The sequence below is a fragment of the Schistocerca piceifrons genome, chromosome 4 (assembly GCF_021461385.2).
Source record: "Schistocerca piceifrons isolate TAMUIC-IGC-003096 chromosome 4, iqSchPice1.1, whole genome shotgun sequence".
In the NCBI taxonomy this organism is placed as follows: domain Eukaryota; kingdom Metazoa; phylum Arthropoda; class Insecta; order Orthoptera; family Acrididae; genus Schistocerca; species Schistocerca piceifrons.
The window spans coordinates 168120105-168139783 of record NC_060141.1 but is presented as its reverse complement, the minus strand read 5'-3'; the positions used below and the strand labels follow the sequence as shown (position 1 = coordinate 168139783).

General features: G+C 43.1%; 1 pseudogene; it reads right to left on the bottom strand.

The window, feature by feature from the left end:
* Positions 1–7877: 7877 nt before the first annotated feature.
* Positions 7878–7993, bottom strand: LOC124797007 (annotated as a pseudogene).
* Positions 7994–19679: the final 11686 nt, after the last annotated feature.

Sequence of the window (19679 nt, the reverse complement as noted above, 5' to 3'; positions counted from 1 at the left end):
ATAGTTTTTACCCTCTGAAGCTCTCTCTAGTTCCATGGAAGTTGTCATTTGAAATCTTAACAGATGTCCTGCCATGCTGCCCCATTCTTCTTGTCAGTGTTTTCGATATATTTCTTTCCTCGCCGACTCTGCGCAGAACCGCCTAAGTGCATACCTTTCCACTCCACCTAATTTTCAACATTCTTCTGTAGCACCACATCTCAAATGCTTCGATTCTCTTCTGTTCCGGTTTTCTCAGAAACCATGTTTCACTACAGTACAATGCTGTGCTCCAAACGTACATTCTCAGAACTTTCTCCCTCAAAGTATGGCCTAAGTTTGATACTAGTAGACTTCTCTCGGCCATAAATGGCGTTTTTAACGCGCCAGATTGTTTTTTATGCTCCATCCATCATGTGAATTCGTTGATTTCCTCTTCTTCCTGATCCCCAGTTCTGATGTTAAGTTTCTCGCTGTTCTCATATCTGCTACTTCTCATTGCTTTCGTCTCTCTTCGATTTACTCTCAGTCCACGTTCTGTACTCATTAGACAGTTCATTCCATTCTACAGTTACTATAATTTCTCTTCAATTTCATTGAGGGTAGCAGTGTCATCAGCTAATCTTATCACTGATATCTTTTCACCTCGAATTTTAATCCAACTCTTGAATATTTCTTTTGTTTCCGTCATTGCTCTTCGACGTACAGATTGGATAATAGGGTAGAAAGACTACGTCCCTATTTTACACCCTTTCTAATCCGAGCCCTTCATTCTTGGCCTTCCAGTCCGATTGGTCTACTAGTCGGTCTCTACGCCGCTCAGGTGTCGCTTAGTATTGATTACATAAATGTGTACCCCATTCTATTTTAACTTTATACGCGTAGTACTAACTGTACTGCTAGTAGCACTTAAGAACTCACGAGTGATTCCTTTCGCTGATTTCATGTGGTTTTTTCCAACCACTTTTTGTAATGCTCGACGACCCCTTTCCGTCATCAAATGAGGTCTAACTGGTCTTAGTTTAGCTATGCTCGTTCCTTCGCGTTTTCTCTCCATATTCACATCACCAACAGTCGACTTCGACAGCTTTACAAGGGCTGAAACGCCCCTCACGGATTTGTTCCTCTGGTGGCATCCAGTGGCTAGCACACGTTTGAAGTAAATGACCCCTATTGGCTGGCCCATTCGACTGTTACTGCCTTTCTGCTCACAACTTTTTTTTTTTAGCACATTTCATTCCCTCCACTTCTGGCGGATGGCGGACTACGAGGGGCGTTTGAAAAGTCCGTGCAAACTTACGTGGTTGGGGTAAACCTTTTTTATTTTTCGACATAGTCCCCTTTTAGACTTATACACTTCGTACAACGCTGTTCTAATATGTTGATCCCTTCCGAATAATAGGGATTGTCCAAGTCTGCCAAATACTATTAGTTGCTGCAATCACCTCCTTGTTTGAATAAAATCTTTGTCCCACCAGCCATTTCTTCAAATTAGGGAACAAATAGTAATCCGAGGGAGCCAAGTCTGGAGAATAGGGGGGATGTGAAACGAGTTGGAATCCTATTTATATTAATTTTGCGACCACAACTGCTAAGGTGTGTGCTGGTGCATTGTTGTGATGGAAAAGGACTTTTTTGCGGTCCAATCACCGGCTTTTTTCTTGTAGCTCGGTTTTCAGACGGTCCAATAACGATAAATAATATGCACCTGTAATAGTTTTACCCTTTTCCAGATAGTCGATGAGGATTATCCGTTGCGAATCCCAAAAGACAGTCGCCATAACCTTTCTGGCCGAAGGAATGGTCTTCGCCTTTTTTGTTGCAGATTCTCCCTTGGGGACTCATTGTTTACATTGTTGTTTGGTCTCAGGAGTATAGTAATGTATCCTTGTCTCATCCAGTGGCGAAACGATGCTTAAAGTCCTGCAAATTTTTCCTGAACAGCTGTAAACAATCCTTGCGACACTTCACACGATACCGTTTTTGGTCAAGCGTGAGCAATCGTGGAACCCATCTTGTGGATAGCTTTTTCATGTCCAAATGTTTATGTAAAGTATTATGTACCCGTTCATTCAAGATGCTCACAGCACTAACAATCTCACGCACCTGAACTCTTCTGTCATCCATCACCATGTCATGGATTTTATCAATGATTTCTAGAGTCGTAACCTCCACGGGACGTCCAGAACGTTCAGCATCACTTGTGCCCATAAGGCCACTCCGAAAATTTTGAAACCACTTATAAACTGCTCTAATGGAAGGTGCAGAGACACCGTAATGTTTATCAAGGTTCTCTTTAGTCTCCTGAGGCATTTTGCCTTTCATAAAGTAATGTTTAATCACCACACGAAATTATTTTTCGTCCAATTTTTTGACAATCAATCGACTTCCTTGATTCACACGAATGCCAAACACAGAGAAATAGACCAATATGGCTGAAACTTGGTGTGAGTTCTTTCCAAAGATGTTACGAACTCAACATGGCATCGATACGCGCCGGTGGTGCCATCTCTCGGACTTTGCACGCACCTCGTATTCTAGTGCTTGCACTGCACTTTTTCGGCAGGGGGATTATTTACAATTTTAATTAGTTATTTATTGCAATTTTGATATGCTTGCATGACAGATGCTTATGGCATTCTGTACACATTTGGATTAATCATTAACAATCTATACATTTGGATAGTTACAATACATAATTTTTCATATTGAAATACATAATAATATTTTTTTCTGTGGTTTTTTTATAATTTCAATTTTTACATGTTAAGGAAGTAGGCTGCATTTTGTATAAAGAACTTGTACACTTTTATATTGGAGTTTAGTAGAGATGTACTGTAAACATAGAAGATAGGTTACATATTTGAATGATACATATTCTTATGGTATGGTACAGAATGGTGACAAGGTAGTAAGTCTTTCATTGAAAGTGGTTATGGGGTTGTAGGTATAGGTGGTTAGCTGCCAAATAATTGTTATAGCTAAGGAGAGTGGATTGCCTAATTATAGTAATAGTACTAATATATAATTATGGACTCATTGCAGTGGGTGAATGTAGAATGGGCCGACTTGTTTGTATGTGTGAAAGTATTTGTGTGTGTTGTGTGTGTTTGTGTTTGTGTGTGTGTGTGTGTGTGTGTGTGTGTGTGTGTGTGTGCGTTTGGTTGTTGAATGTTGGTTACTATGTTGTGTGTCTGTGTTTTATTGCCTGACGTCTCGGTGAAGAGAAGTGGTGATATAGTTTGTTAGCGGTTCCATACGTGGTGCTAAGTCTGAGAACTGTCCTGCAGTATTTTGGGCTACAGTACGCGCTGGGCTGAGGCACCTGAACTTTGGTGGTCGGTGTGTTTAGGGTCTTGTTTTTATTATGTTTTCCATGTCCGGTCTTTGTGATAGTATTCGTTTTCCGTAGTTCGCGCGTAGTTTTGTCAGTCGTGTCTGCGGAGTTCAACATTCACTATTTCGTTCACGTCGTCGTTGGGCGTCATTGGTGGGAGTTTTGCGAGGTATCGGAGCAGTCGTTTTTCAGTACTGTACAGTCGCTCTGCCACTGTGTGTGGAATACTTTCAGCGGAGCGCTGGCGTATTCCAGGACAGGTCTTATAAACGTTTTGTACGCTTACAATACGTATGCTATCTCCTCCCGGTACCTGAGTGGCGCCGACATGGTAGCTCAGCGTGTTCGGTCAGAGGGTTAGCCGCTCTCTGTAATAAAAAACAACTGAGTGAATAGATCAATAATGAACTCCAGTGGACGTTAGGGGATGGGTCGGAGTTTTTCTCCGCTCAGGTACTGGGTGTTATGTTGTACACATCATCATCATTTCATTCCCATCGACTGGCAAGTCGCCGAAGTGGCGACAAACCGGAAGACTTGCACCCGGGCCGGCCGGGGTGGCCGAGCGGTTCTAGGCGCTTCAGTCTGGAACCGCGCGACCGCTACGGTCGCAGGTTCGAATCCTGCCTCGGGCATGTATGTATGTGATGTCCTTAGGTTAGTTAGGTTTAAGTAGTTCTAAGTTCTAGGGGACTGATGACCTCAGCTGTTAAGTTCCATAGTGCTCAGAGCCATTTGAACCAACTTGCACCCGGCGAACGGTGTACCCGGCGGGAGGCCCTAGTCACACGGCATTTACATTTTATACTAGCGGTCCGCCTCTCATGACATCTAGCGGTCAGTTCCACATTACATAGCCCTGTCTGGATACTTTTGATCAGATAGTGTATCAACGACAAAAAGTCTTGAACTGTGACTTAGCGAAATCCGCAAGTCGATATTATTTACCGACCAGGAAACACTTGGGTTGGTCTATCAGAGATGACTCAAAAAAAAAAAAAAAAAAAAAAAATATCGTTCAAATGGCTCTGAGCACTATGGGACTAAACATCTCAGGTCATCAGTCCCCTAGAACTTAGAACTACTTAAACCTAACTAACCTACGGACATCACACACATCCATGCCCGAGGCAGGATTCGAACCTGCGACCGTAGCGGTCGCACGGTTCCAGACTGAAGCGCCTAGAACCGCTCTCGGCCACACCGGCCGGCGAGCTGACTCACCTCGTATGTAAGTAAATGGAACCAAGAGAGACACCGTATACACTTATTTTCAGATTTCACATTCGTTACTAACAGTACCCACAGTCTTTTTCCCGCATTCCACCCAGAACTGAAATGTGAGGGGGACGGGAGACAAAATGATATCGGTACTCTGCTCTCTGCCACATACCGTAGAGTGGCTTGCAGGGTAGGTGGCTTGCAGAGTGCACCTACAGAATCGGAATTACAGTACACAGAAAGGGAAACAGAGGACGGCTTCTGTGATTTGTATGAAGTCAAGCATTGCGCTCGAGGCCGTATTGAAGCCGACTAAACGCGAAACGATTGCTGCTTACTATTACGGCTCGAAATGACATTCTTACGAAATGCAGCTAATCTACGAGTAACAGACTAAATGAAAACTTTTACGAAAGGAAAGTCTCGTGAAACAAATTGTGCTTAATTTTTGGTTAAAAACTTTTCACATGAGCTTTTGTATTCATAAATGTTCAGTTGTGCAAGCTTTAAGTTTCAACTGGCACTAAACTATCATGTTTTCTAAATATCGTTTTGTTTTCTGGCAGCAATTTTACTTTACTCATTAATTTTTCTTTTCGTGGGCCGTGAGATGATAAATCAACTTCACTTCCAACAGAAACAGCTGTTTTGGGACACACTGCAGGAGTTTGTGTTTGTATCAGTGCTGGAGTTTTCATTCACGTTTTCTTTGTGAAAGTAATGCATAGTCATTGCTTTAAATGAAGACAGTGAGCTGTATTAAAATTTAATTTACACATTTTTTTGACTTTGATCCAGACATATTTTATCGCTTTTTATTTTAAATTTTTATGTTACTTACGTTGAAAATAAATCTAACTAATGCTCAATGTACTGTATTTATCAATATTTTCAAAAAAAGGCATGAAAAAGAAAGCAAAAGCAAAATATAAAAATGTCTTCATGAACCCAGCAAAATCTGAGAAGTTTACAGCAGCCTCATAGAAAATTTTTTTGACTGGTAACAAATTTGTTGTGTTAACTAATCCATGGGAAGAACAAAAAAATCCACAATTATACGACGAGATTTTTCAAGATGACTGTAGCACGTGTAAATGAAAGCATTTAATCGTACATACAAAGTTCTCATGTACAGCTGATAATTGCTTCCTGAAAAGTTACATGCAATCCCAAATATTCATTGCCCTTTGTTTCCATGCCTTTTCTTGCAGATCTGGGGGTATGTTGTATGGGATCAAGGGGCAAAGTGGGCAGTGGTCGGAACCCGAGACCTGGCCACGGTGTCACCGTCACACCTTGACGAAAAGGGAGAGGAGGGGAAGTATGTGGCAAACCAAACAAACACAAATACAGAAATTCACAGCCCTAGAGCAACAGTTACTTATTTATTTTATTTTTTTAAAGAAATTTGTTATTTGTGTATGAAGAAGCGAAGAGGAACACCTATGGTACGCCGTTCTAAGTCGGAGAGGGGGGACTAAATGAACTTTCTAGCGCGTGATGGACACTGAGGTGAAAAGTGAAAAACAAAATAGTAACTCACACGACGGAAGTGTGAACCATCGTGCATGACGCCGGATCGCTCGGCGTGTCTTCTGTTTCAGTCCGTATTGTGCCACGTTCGTTTGTTGAAGTCTATGATCAGTCATGTCATCTTCTCTCGCCAGGGACGTCCATACGTAATACGAAAAAAGTTGACCGTGTTGTGGGTGGCGAACAATGGCGTGGTGCCGCTCAAGGAGATAACACCGGAAATCAAGAACGTGTTGGCGTCGTCACGGAAGGGACATTTCACGGCCTGGCCCCGGATCCACAAGATTGCCTTTTGCCCGATCCCAGAGGCACGACTTTTGATTCGGTGGAAGAATCATGTGTACGCCGATTTCGCGCTGTGCTGCACGTAGGACAGCCCTACACGCTAAGGTTTGGCGCATAAGGTACCACATCTACCCCGCATCTCCACACCTGAAACGGTGTTCGTCGGTGTCTACCTCGTGGCATGTCCGGCAAATGGGTGAATCCGCCAGGTGGTTCTTATAAAGGCGTTCGTGTGTCACATACTTCCTGTTGACAGCCACGTACCACGCGGCTTGTGCAACAGAGTCAAGTAAGGGATAGTGTACCGTTCTCCACACCACTCTCCACCGCGTATTCGGATATTTTGATTCCATCACGTTAGGCTGGGGATACCGCGGGTGTTCACTGTAGAGACGTTTCGCAATCGCCAAAAGTGGGGTCTGGTTACTTGTCTTAGATAACTGTGGTCCAAAGAGAAACACATGAGGTGATGGAAGGAAGCTGGGGGTTCTCCTAACGTAATCGGTAGGTCGCGAGGGGCCCGTTCTATCGCGATCAGTAACGAACTCTTAAGGCATCTATGCCACAGCTTTAGGTGGGTCTGATGCAGAGGGCCACTGCTCTGTCACAGATATTGAAAAGCCCGAGCCTCCCTCTTTCCTTGGGTGGGGCGAGGGAGTCGTATCTAATTTTAAACAACGTCCCTTTCCTGACAAATAAACCGTAAGCGGCCTTAATGCTAAGAGCCAGTCAATGTGTTGGGGGAAGAGTTTGTGCGACGGGCGGAAGCCACGATGCTAAGTACACATTGACGTAATGTGCTCGCTGTACGATGTTGAGGGACTGTAAGCGTTGATCCACTATGCTCGCTCACTTCTGTGCAATAAGCATCTATAGTTCAATGTTATCACGCACCGGATGTTGATTTTGAAGTCCAGTTCGAAGCACTGTAGTGTGTTGGTAAGCCGAAGGAGAGTAACACACTCTCGTGACGAACCTGATCCTGTAGGCAGCGCAAGCCACTTGCCGATGTTGAGTTTATTTTTCGGAGCCACTCTGTATGTCCCAATCCTGAACATAGCCTCTGTCATGTCATCGGGTCCACGGACGACGAGCATCACATCATCCACATACACCTTGCATTGGTAATCTCAACCACCATATTAATGTCCTGTTAATCACTGGCGCAGGCTACACAGCAAAGGTTCCAAGGCCAAAAGAGCACGGATAAAGGTAGCCCTGTAGCACCAAATGGTTGATGCGGAGGGTACCTGTCTGGCGGCCACTGATGATTAACCGTGACACCCCATGTGGGAGGTGCATTATCGCATCAATAAAAAAGCACTCCGTCTTCAGGCCACAAGTGGCCCATCGGGACCATCCGACCGCCTTCTCATCCTCAGTTGAAGATGTGGATAGGAGGGGCATGTGGTCAGCACACCGCTCTCTCCGTCGTTACTATGGTTTTCTTTAACCGGAGCCGCTACTATTCGGTCGAGTAGCTCCTCAGTTGGCATCACGAGGCTGAGTGCACCCCAAAAAATGGCAACAGCGCATGGCGGCAGATGGTCACCCATCCAAGTGCCGGCCACGCCCGACAGCGCTTAACTTCGGTGTTCTGACGGGAACCGGTGTATCCACTGCGGCAAGGCCGTAGCCAGCGCAGCAATAAAGGTATCAAGATATTGCGGACCACTGCACTGAGAGAGGTGTGGTCATCACAATCGAACGCCTGACTAAAATCAAGTAAGGACAGTGATCTGAAACCGTTCTAGGCAGATTAAGTCCCTATATTGCACAAAGCAGACCTCATATTGTGTGGAACTCCTAGGGAAGTTTGGTCCTTGGAAATAGCAGGATGGACTGAAAATCACATACGGTTTTCCAGCAGCCGTGTGAAAATTTTCAAGTCACTGCTAAGCATCGTCAAAGGTCAGTATTCTCGTATTTCGTTCACACCCTTAGGTTTGTGAATAGGCGCTATCAGACTTTCGAGGAAAGCTTCAAGCGCCGGCCGGTGTGGCCGTGCGGTTCTAGGCGCTTCAGCCTGGAACCGCGTGACCGCTATGGTCGCGGGTTCGAATCCTATGTCAGGCATGGATGTGTGTCATGTCCTTAGGTTAGTTAGGTTTAAGTAGTTCTAGGGGACTGATGACTACAGATGTTAAGTCCCATAGTGCTCAGAGCCCTTTGCACCATTTTTTTGAAAGCTTCAAGCAGGCACGTGTTGGGGGACTGTAACTCTCTAAAAGGCGCAGTCCAACAAGGTATCAGTAGCCATCGGAAAGTCTGTAAAACTTCAATGGGAACCCATCGGGCCCCGGCGATTTGTTAGCAGCCCCTTTGCAGACAGTGTTGTGAACTTCATCTTCTTCACGTCCTGCAGTAAGTCCCTTGCCAAGTCAAGTAGAACTGTACCATGGAGTAATCTAGAAACAGTGGCTGCCGTAACAGGATCTGCGCAAATAATGCTCGTGAAGGCTCCTACAGCATCCCATTGCACCTCTGTAAGTTGGTCGTCGTCAGTAATCAAGTTATGCAGCAGCTTTCTCGTGCGCTCTTTACGCTCCAAGTTAACGTGGTGCATCGAAAGTCGTTCCTGAGGTACCCCATCGTGAGCTCACTCCGTTTTGTAGCTGAAGGCTCACTAAGAGATGATCTTAGGTTTAGCGCGATTGATCAGCATCTGGAAGTTTGGTGAGGGCGAAATAGTGGAACATTCTCATAGGATGGTACAATAAAAGTCGACTATGTGTCCCTACCGTATGCCACCAGCGTCTACAGTGGCACATTTGATCGACCAAGTCAATGCCACCGATGGCTTGGTGCCACATGATCTCCACTGGATCCCTGCATACCTGTGAGGCGAGATGGTCGATGTTCGTCTTCCAGGGAAGTCGACTTCTCCATACACGGGGATTATTTTATTTTATTTACACATAGTTCCGTAGGACGAAATTGAGGAGCAGATTTCCAAGGTCATGGAACGTGTCAGTACATGAAATTACAACATACAAGTAATAATAGATAAAATAATATGTTTATGAACCAAAAAAAGTCAGGCCGTAAGTTTAAGTAAACGCAATCAACAATATAACATAAGAATCAGGGACTCCTCGACAGAATAGAAGTGACCCATGAGGAAACTCTTCAGTTTCGGTTTGGAAGCGCATGGATTACTGCTAAAGATTTTTGAATTCTTGTGGTAGCTTACTGAAAATGGATGCGGCAGTATACAGCACACCTCTCTGCACAAGAGTTAAGGAAGTCCGATCCAAATACAGGTTTGATATCTGCCGAGTATTAACTGAGTGAAAGCTGCTTATTCTTGGGAATAAGCTGATATTGTTAACAAGAAATGACAATAAAGAACATATACACTCCTGGAAATGGAAAAAAGAACACATTGACACCGGTGTGTCAGACCCACCATACTTGCTCCGGACACTGCGAGAGGGCTGTACAAGCAATGATCACACGCACGGCACAGCGGACACACCAGGAACCGCGGTGTTGGCCGTCGAATGGTGCTAGCTGCGCAGCATTTGTGCACCGCCGCCGTCAGTGTCAGCCAGTTTGCCGTGGCATACGGAGCTCCATCGCAGTCTTTAACACTGGTAGCATACCGCGACAGCGTGGACGTGAACCGTATGTGCAGTTGACGGACTTTGAGCGAGGGCGTATAGTGAGCATGCGGGAGGCCGGGTGGACGTACTGCCGAATTGCTCAACACGTGGGGCGTGAGGTCTCCACAGTACATCGATGTTGTCGCCAGTGGTCGGCGGAAGGTGCACGTGCCCGTCGACCTGGGACCGGACCGCAGCGACGCACGGATGCACGCCAAGACCGTAGGATCCTACGCAGTGCCGTAGTGGACCGCACCGCCACTTCCCAGCAAATTATTGACACTGTTGCTCCTGGGGTATCGGCGAGGACCATTCGCAACCGTCTCCATGAAGCTGGGCTACGGTCCCGCACACCGTTAGGCCGTCTTCCGCTCACGCCCCAACATCGTGCAGCCCGCCTCCAGTGGTGTCGCGACAGGCGCGAATGGAAGGACGAATGGAGACGTGTCGTCTTCAGCGATGAGAGTTGCTTCTGCCTTGGTGCCAATTATGGTCGTATGCGTGTTTGGCGCCGTGCAGGTGAGCTCCACAATCATGACTGCATACGACCGAGGCACACAGGGCCAACACCCGGCATCATGGTGTGGGGAGCGATCTCCTACACTGGCCGTACACCACTGGTGATCGTCGAGGGGACACTGAATAGTGCACGGTACATCCAAACCGTCATCGAACCCATCGTTCTACCATTCCTAGACCGGCAAGGGAACTTGCTGTTCCAACAGGACAATGCACGTCCGCATGTATCCCGTGCCACCCAACGTGCTCTAGAAGGTGTAAGTCAACTACCCTGGCCAGCAAGATCTCCGGATCTGTCCCCCATTCAGCATGTTTGGGACTGGATGAAGCGTCGTCTCACGCGGTCTGCACGTACATAACGAACGCTGGTCCAACTGAGGCGCCAGGTGGAAATGGCATGGCAAGCCGTTCCACAGGACTACATCCAGCATCTCTACGATCGTCTCCATGGGAGAATAGCAGCCTGCATTGCTGCGAAAGGTGGATATACACTGTACTAGTGCCGACATTGTGCATGCTCTGTTGCCTGTGTCTATGTGCCTGTGGTTCTGTCAGTGTGATCATGTGATGTATCTGACCCCAGGAATGTGTCAATAAAGTTTCCCCTTCCTGGGACAATGAATTCACGGTGTTCTTATTGCAATTTCCAGGAGTGTATATTGAGAGACCAATGTCAAAATACCCAGACTAGTGACCAGGGGACGGCAAGAGATTCACGAACTTACACCACTTATTGTCCAAACTGCCCATTTCCGAGCCAAAAACATCCTTTTAGAATGGGAAGAGTTACCCCAAAATATAACACCATACGTCATAAGTGAATGGAAATAAGCAAAGTAGACTAATTTTCGTGTCGAACGATCATTTACTTCAGATACTGTTCCAATAGTAAAAATAGCAGCATTAAGTCTTTGAACAAGATCCTGAACGTGGGCTTCTGCGACAGATTACTATCTATCTGCACTCCTAGAAATTTGACCTGTTCAGTTTCACTAATAATATGCCCATTCTGTGAAATTAAATCGTCGGATTTTGTTTTGAAATGTGTGTTAGAAACTGTAAAACCTGAGTGTTACTGTGACTTAGCATTAGTTTGTTTTCTACAAGCCATGAACTTATGTCCTGAACTGCACTATTTGAAATCTAGCCAATGTTGCACACAAGATCCTTTACTACCAAGCTAGTGTCATCAGTAAACAGAAATATTTTAGAGTTACCTGTAATACTAGAGGGCATGTCGTTTACGTAAATAAGGAACAATAGTGGCCCCAACACTGATCCCTGGGGCACCCCCATTTCACTGTACAGCCTCAGACCCCATATCACAGCCGTTCTCAACACTGTGAATAATGACCTTTTCCTGTCTATTATTAAAGTAAGAGGTGAACCAATTGTGAGCTACTCCCCATATTACATAGTAGTCCATCTTCTGGAGTAATATTTTGTTATGAACACAATCAAACGCCTTAGTTAAATCAAATAATATGCCTAGCGTTCGAAACCTTTTGTTTAATCCATCCAGTGCCCCACAGAGGAAAGAGAATATAGCATTTTCAGTTGTTAAACGACTTCTAAAGCCGAACTGCACATTTGATAGCAAATTATGTGATATAAAATGACCAATTAACCTTATATACTCAGCTTTTTCAATAACTTTAACAGACACTGATGGCATAGAAACAGGTCTAAAACTGTCTAAATTATCCATTTCTCCTTTTTTATAAAGCGGTTTTACTACTGAGTACTTTAATCGTTCAGGAAACTGATCATTCTTAAAGCAAAAATTACAAATATTGTTATGTACAGGGCTAACGTGTACAGCACAGTACTTTAATATTCTTCTAGGCACTCAATCATATCCATGACAATCTTTAGTCTTCAGTGATGGAGGGCAATAGCACAGATATATGCCATGTGGTCAGTGAAGGTCGTAAGCCATACTTCCACGCAATTTATCGCAGCTCTTAGGTGATGTGTGACGTAAAATCAGTCTGTCCTGGTCGGTGAGCTACTGGCGAGCTGGGTGAACCTGGGGGTATCACCATGTGTATGTTACCACGTGCCAACTAGATGAAGGTCCCATATTAAGGGTCTCGAGTTCTGGGCAAAGTGAATGGTGTGGCAGCTGGTCGGTAGCCTCTGTACAGATAAAGTTGCCATGTCATCCATTTGACCCTGACAGAGTTTCGCTCTATCCTTTGTGAAGAAATGCAAACATTCTCTCCATCTTTCCAATCCAGAAGCAGCGTAGATGTTAATGACCTGCGAGGTGTTGACTGGAACAACCATGCCCCTCAAATTCGGGACATATCGCATTTCGGTGACCATCAAACATTCACAGAGAAGAACGGAAACACCTCTGTCTGTGGGGGACTTGTGCAACACACAACCAATATATCCAAAGACGTTGGAGAAGCTTACTTCATAGAGTTCTTGTAAGAAGGGAACGTCAATATCTGTTGCAGTGAGCATTTGTCTGAGCAAGAGCAGTTTATGTCATGTCCTGATTGTACTGATGTTAATTGTGACTAGACGGAAGATCAGTTGTATAGGCACGCCAGCTGGAGGTATCGTCATAGCACACAAATTGGGGGAGAGAAAATCCCTAAACTTCACAGGCCCCAGCCTCAGTTAAAATGCCACAGCCCTCCACCTTATCTATCACCATATCATCGGCAGCCTTAAAGACAGCAGTCCCCGTGTTGATCTGATCAGTGAGTTGCCATTCCCTTCATCGTGGGCTGTTGTGTCATTGGTCGGCGCTGTAGGGACGCGTCTTGGCCGTCCGACGCCGGCGTTTGGCTGCGGATTGATGTGGTACCAGTATTGTGGCCGAGGAGGGGAACTGGTTATCTAGTATCGTCGTTCGGCGTATCTTCCGAATCATCATCATAATTGTCGCGAAGGAGGCGTTCATCATAAGGAGTCTGCCGCTGTTTCCTTTGGCACCGACGTTATGATGTTTACGGGCATAGGTTGAAGTTATCTTTTGTGCATGATTATATGAATCCACACGACTTAGTCTTGGTGTGTATTTTACCTTGTAAACCTCAGTATTCTCTATTGCAAATTGATACATATGTTTGTGCACTGACCATTTAGGTTTGACTTGGTGTGTTTTTATTTTATTTTAGCACCTGAAATTGATCACTCTGTGATTGAAATCGATATGCTCTAGTAAAAAAAAGAGGATTTAAAATTTATATAACTAATGTCGGAGTTTCCCTTGGTTCCAATACTTGTTGGGTGGTCGTGATGGACAAATTTCCTAATAGAATACAATCTCATTTTCATAAAACGCATGAAAAGGATAAACAAAGAAATATTTGGGACTGCATGTAACTTTCCAGGAAGCGGAATTTAAGCTGTATACGAGAACATCTTATATAAAATTAGACGCTTTCATTATTTTACAGTTGATGATTTACATATGCAAGAGAGATATTTATCGTAAAAACGGAGGAAGCACAAATTTTTCGGCGGGTTACACACGTTATGAACGTCGCATTTTTACAGTTACAGGGTTGTTATAAAGTCTCTATAGAAAAACTAATTTAGCTTAGAGTCACAAAACGCTCTCTCATTGTGTAGTTCAGCAGCAAACCATGCGTAACTCATCATGTCGGCAAACACTGGCGAAGATAGCCAGCGACGTACTGTAGAATGTATTTTGATATAGTCTTCTCAGAATGTGATTTCTTTTTTTTCTCGATGTATTAAGAATAGTTTTGAAGGTTTCTGATAAAATTCTTGATCTGACGATAAAAATAGACACCGTAGCTTTGCATTAGCAGAGTGCATTTGGGGGAATCGGTGCACGCTGGCGGTTCATTTTCATCTTGAAACATCTCGTCGAATAGTTGGGGACTTTCTGTCCTCCCCAAGAGTTAGTTAACAGGAGAAATTTGTTCTCCAGCATGTAGGGCTTCGATACGTCAGTCAAATAATTTTTGTGTAAGGCTGTTATAAGTTTCCCAGATTCTGATGAAGTAATGATGATATTCCTATATTTTCGCCTTTACCTTTTTTCCATGCCTTTTATGAAAATATCGATAGATACAATATGGCGAGACTTAGTTTGGTTTATTTTAAATGTAAGACACGTAAAAATTAAAGATAAAAAGTGAAAATATAGGTCTGGGCCTAATTAAAGCATATGTGAATATTAAATTTTAATGCAGCCTACTCTCCTGCCTATGCCTATGCATTACTTTCAGGTAGTAAACATGAATGAAAATTTCAGCACTTATACAAACACTGAAACTCCTGCAATGTGTCCCACAACAGCTGTTTCTGTTGGAAGTGAAATTGATTTATCAGGTCACAACCCAAGAAAAGAAAAATTAAGGAGTAAAATACAATTGCTGCAAGGAAAAAAACGATATTCACAAAATAAAGAAGTTTTAGTGCCATCTGAAGATAAAAGCAAGTTCACGGCATGCACAAGTGAATAATAATGAATTTAAAAATTTATGGTGAAAAGTTTTTAACTAAAGATTTATCACAACTGTTTTCATTAACGTTCCATTTCACTAAAGTATTCATTTAGTCGCTTACATTAGTTCTGTTTTGTAAGAATGTCCATTTTGACCCATAGTAGTTAGCAGCTATCATCGTTTTGCGTTTGCCCTGCTGACTGCGAATCTACAGGCCACGTGATTCTGGGAGAGGGGGGGGGGGGAGCACTTTACTTATTTCCACAAAGGTATCAACACATATTTGAAGTAGTTTTCCTAAGCATCTTCCGAAAGGCTAGATTCTAACATACACAGGACTGTTCAATGAAGAATGATCATAATTTTTTTACGGTCATAATTTCTTGGCAATGGCCTTGCCACAGTGGATACACCGATTCCCGTCAGATCACCACAGTTAAGCGCTGTCGGGCGTGGCCGGCACTTGGCTGGTTGACCATCCAGGCCGCCATGCGCCGTTGTCATTTTTCGGGGTGCACTGAGCCTCGTGCCTAACCTCACCTAACTTAACCTGCACAATAGTAGAGCGAGAGCTTACATCAGGCACAAAAGGCCGCATGCCCATGAAAAAGGCGGGATGTTACACCACGATAACGCACGGCCGCATATTCAAAATGTTATTGAATATGTTGGAAAAATCGATTTGAAGTGCATCCCATACGCTCCCTATGGTCCAGATTTAGTCCCATGTTATTGCTTTTCTTCTTTTTTACTATTCCTTAACCTGAATAAACATATTCGTGAGAGGCATTTTCTGTCATCAGCAGCAGTAATGAAAGTTGCGGAAGTGAATCTGAAGGACCTTCCAAAAAATCGTTTCCAACATGTCTTTGCAGACTGGCGGAAACGCTGGAACACATGTATCGCATCAAAAGGAGACTATTTTGTGAAGGACCATCAAAATTATGAAGATGAGTAAAGGTTTACTGCAAAAACAAAACTATTATAATTCTTTATTGAACAGCTCTGGTGGTTCCGTTAAAAAACTTATAATAACCCCCTACTGATGTCGTATCAAGTAGGATCAGGAGGAAATACAAGGTGCGTGGAAAAGTAATGAGGATAAAAGCATTACGAGCGATCTGGCAACGCTGTGTTATTCTACTTGTGTAGGCTGGTGTGTTCATCTCTTCTAGATGCTCTGAGTTTCAGCTCCATACAGCCATCATATTGTAGCACCTATTTTCGACCTATTTTGTGTCTGTGTCGATATTTCTATGTCAGTTTGTAGTGTTGCTTATGTAGAGTGTTGTATCTATCATGGAAATTCTTTGACTATGTATACATGTTTCAGTTATGTGAAACTTTTGAATGATGTTGTTTAAAATGTGCTCGTGAATTTAAATAACTACTAGAATTATTGTTGTACAATGTACTGTAAATGACTTGGTCCATTGTTAGCGGAAGTAGTGTTGAATGTAAAATATATGAGGAAGCCCCTCAGCTACGGAAGTAGCCTGGCGGAGTGGAGAAGGTGTGGTTGGCGCGCAAGTGACAACTTGTCCTTTCTGACAAGTAAGGAGTCTGGGCTCAGCAGTGCTGTGGTCAACATCTCGCTAGCAGTAGCGGATCATTGTGGCCCACATTCCCAGAGGTTTGAGGCCAGAAGAGCTTAAGGACAGTATTTATGGGCCTCGGATGCTGCATTTAGTGATAACATTATCATCGCGTGGGTCTTGTCCCTATAAAAATATAATTCCGACGCCAAGAAGATATGTAACGGGGAGGGGGACACAACCACATTGCTATGCATTGACGCCAGGTTAACAGCCACTCTAAATTGTGCCACCAGCCTTCCACTAAACTGTTTACATGTGGCACGCTGTAAATGGACCAGCTATTTGTGATATTTGGTTGATTTAAATAATAATCGTAGTGTTACTAAAAACTCAATCTTACACCAGTGATTATCCCAAATCACGAACCTAGACAGGAACCCCATCCTAATGAATTAAATTCTGAGTGTCCTCATGTATTATGAAAAGACTTATTTGGTAGCTATAAAAATAGTTGTGATCGTTACCTAACGTGTGGAGTTATATTGGATAAAGGTCAGTATCATAATTTGAGAAATACTCCACTTCCAGTACAATTGTACGTCAATCTGCAGTTATTTTATCAAACAATGTGCCTTACTTGAAAAACTGCATGAAAATAACTTGGATTTATTGTTGTGTTGGCATTTGCACAGCCAACTATATTTTGATTAGGTTAAAAGACTGCTTATCAAACCACATTTATTATTTAAAGAATTATGGCTTGTTATTATTTACGTAACTAATAATAATTATTAAGAAAACTTACCATTTCCAGAATGAGATTTTCACTCTGCAGCGGAGTGTGCGCTGATATGAAACTTCCTGGCAGATTAAAACTGTGTGCCCGACTGAGACTCGAACTCGGGACCTTTGCCTTTCGCGGGCAAGTGCTCTACCATCTGAGCTACCGAAGCACGACTCAGGCCCGGTACTCACAGCTTCACTTCTGCCAATATCTCGTCTCCTACCTTCCAAACTTTACAGAAGCTCTCCTGCGAACCTTGCAAAGTTCGAGTCTCGGTCGGGCACACAGTTTTAATCTGCCAGGAAGTTTCATACTTACCATTTCTCATACATACTGGTGTTGTTTTCTTAATGAGGATGGTTCTTCAAACCATGAAAGTTAGGAGGCCATATGTACTAGACTAGCTACTTAATGCCAATACAAAGGCTCCTTCAGAGCCAGTGTAGTTAGATTTGCATCCTGTTTAGTTGCTTAAAATTAAGTTTAAGAAAGAACTGTTTACTGTGTTATCTATTCTAATGCAAGTTGGTTAATGCACAGGCATAGAGATCCTGTACTAATCAATGAAGTTATAGAGAATGGTCATTTAAATTCAGCATCATTTCATTCTTTTCCCTGTTCAGTACTGCTATAGTTTCATGTGTGTCGGTAACTGGTTTTATAAATTGTTGTACCTAGTTCATTTTAGGTATGTATTGTTGAGAGGCATATGTTTCTGTTTACTGCCTCATTGGCCATTTGTCTGTCTGACTTACTAGTTAGTAGCACATTTATCTGCAAGGTTTGGTTACTGTGTTGTGGTGTGAACGGGTCTCAACGAAGCCTTCTACTTTTTATATTGCTTGACGCAAGAACACCTAATTAGGCTGGCGACCGAAATTAATATGTAATGTTACAACTTGCTTTTGTGCTGGGAGAGCATCTGTTCCCTGACCCACTTGTTTACTGTAGTTTGCTGGAGTGTTGCGGTAACGAATCCCAGTTTGATTGTTCTGTTTTCATTAGTTTATCTCTCGGTCACAACTTCCAAAAATTCCTCGCAGAGGTATAACGTTAGCATCGACTGCCGTTTAAGGTAAGTGGTGTTACCGTTACGACGTGATTTTTTAGGGTGCTATCAGTGAAGCTGTGTTTTTGTTGTGTGTTATGATAATGAAACGATGCAATTTAGAGCAAGGTTATGTCATCAAATTAAAGTTGGGATTCCGCGAGTTATTTTTGAAAAGTTGAAACAGGCTTATGGGGGATATTCATTATTAAGAGCGCAAGTTTTTCGCTGCCTCATATTATTTTTGGAAGGCGGAGAACACGTTAAAGATGAACCTCGCTGAGAGGGACCTTCAACTTCAAAAACTGATGAAAACGTCGAACGTGTGCGTACTCTTGTGAGATTGTTCCTCCGCGATGAATTATCACCTGCAAGAAGTCCTTGAAAAGCTCTCGAAAAGAGTGCAACCAGTGAGACCAGACATTGCAGACAAGTGGATGCTGCATTTTGACAACGCCCCATGTCACACAACTTCCAGCACGGACTTTTTGAACTCAAAAGGCATTCCCGTTGTTCCACAGTCCTCGTATTCACCTGATCTGTGTCCTTGTGACTTTTTTCTTCTCCAAAAATTGAAAAATGTCTTAAAAAGTCGTCATTTTGGGAAACATTCAAAACTATGTGACCAACATGTTAAAGTAAAGGTTGGCTTTTATGTGAAATGAGATAAATATTCGTATTATAGATTTGAGTTGCGGTCTGTCAAACAGATTTCAGTTTTAATACTAACGTAACTTTGCTCGACTTTTATGGTGACTCTCTTTTCAGTTATTTTTGCAAAGCCTCGAAGGAATAATGGCTCTCGTAATTAAAACAAAGTGTTATTTTGTAATAACGGTCGCCGGACAATGAAACATCAGACATCGATATTTAAAAGATGCGGATTACTGGTCTGAAAGGCCACATATTATAATACGAGAACGCTAGTAAAATATTAATTAACGGACCCTATCCTGTGTCAATTATCTTCGCGCTGATTGCTGCAAAATATTATTTCGCAAATACAAATTGGTTATGACAGAAGCAGTAGCTTCGATATACTATCATTTTAAATAAAACACGGATACTTTATCAACTAAATAATTGTACAGTGACTGATAGATTACGCTAAGATGTTCCTCTCAAAACTCTGACAGACAGAACAGAAGAATAGTGACTGAAGGTCTTTGTCTTCTGTTTTAGGAATAAAAATTATCTGAGATATTGTCTCTTAAGCCTATCACATGTACGTAAATTGATTCTTTGGCGCTACTCGGCACATTTATTCCATACAGAATTTTTCTTTTCCCTTAAAAGATCTATTACAGGAGGTCCTACCAGTTGAAACCTTTCAGATCTATAACTAAGACTGGGAACAACGATTCCCTGGTGTACAGCCACCAGAGGGAAACAGC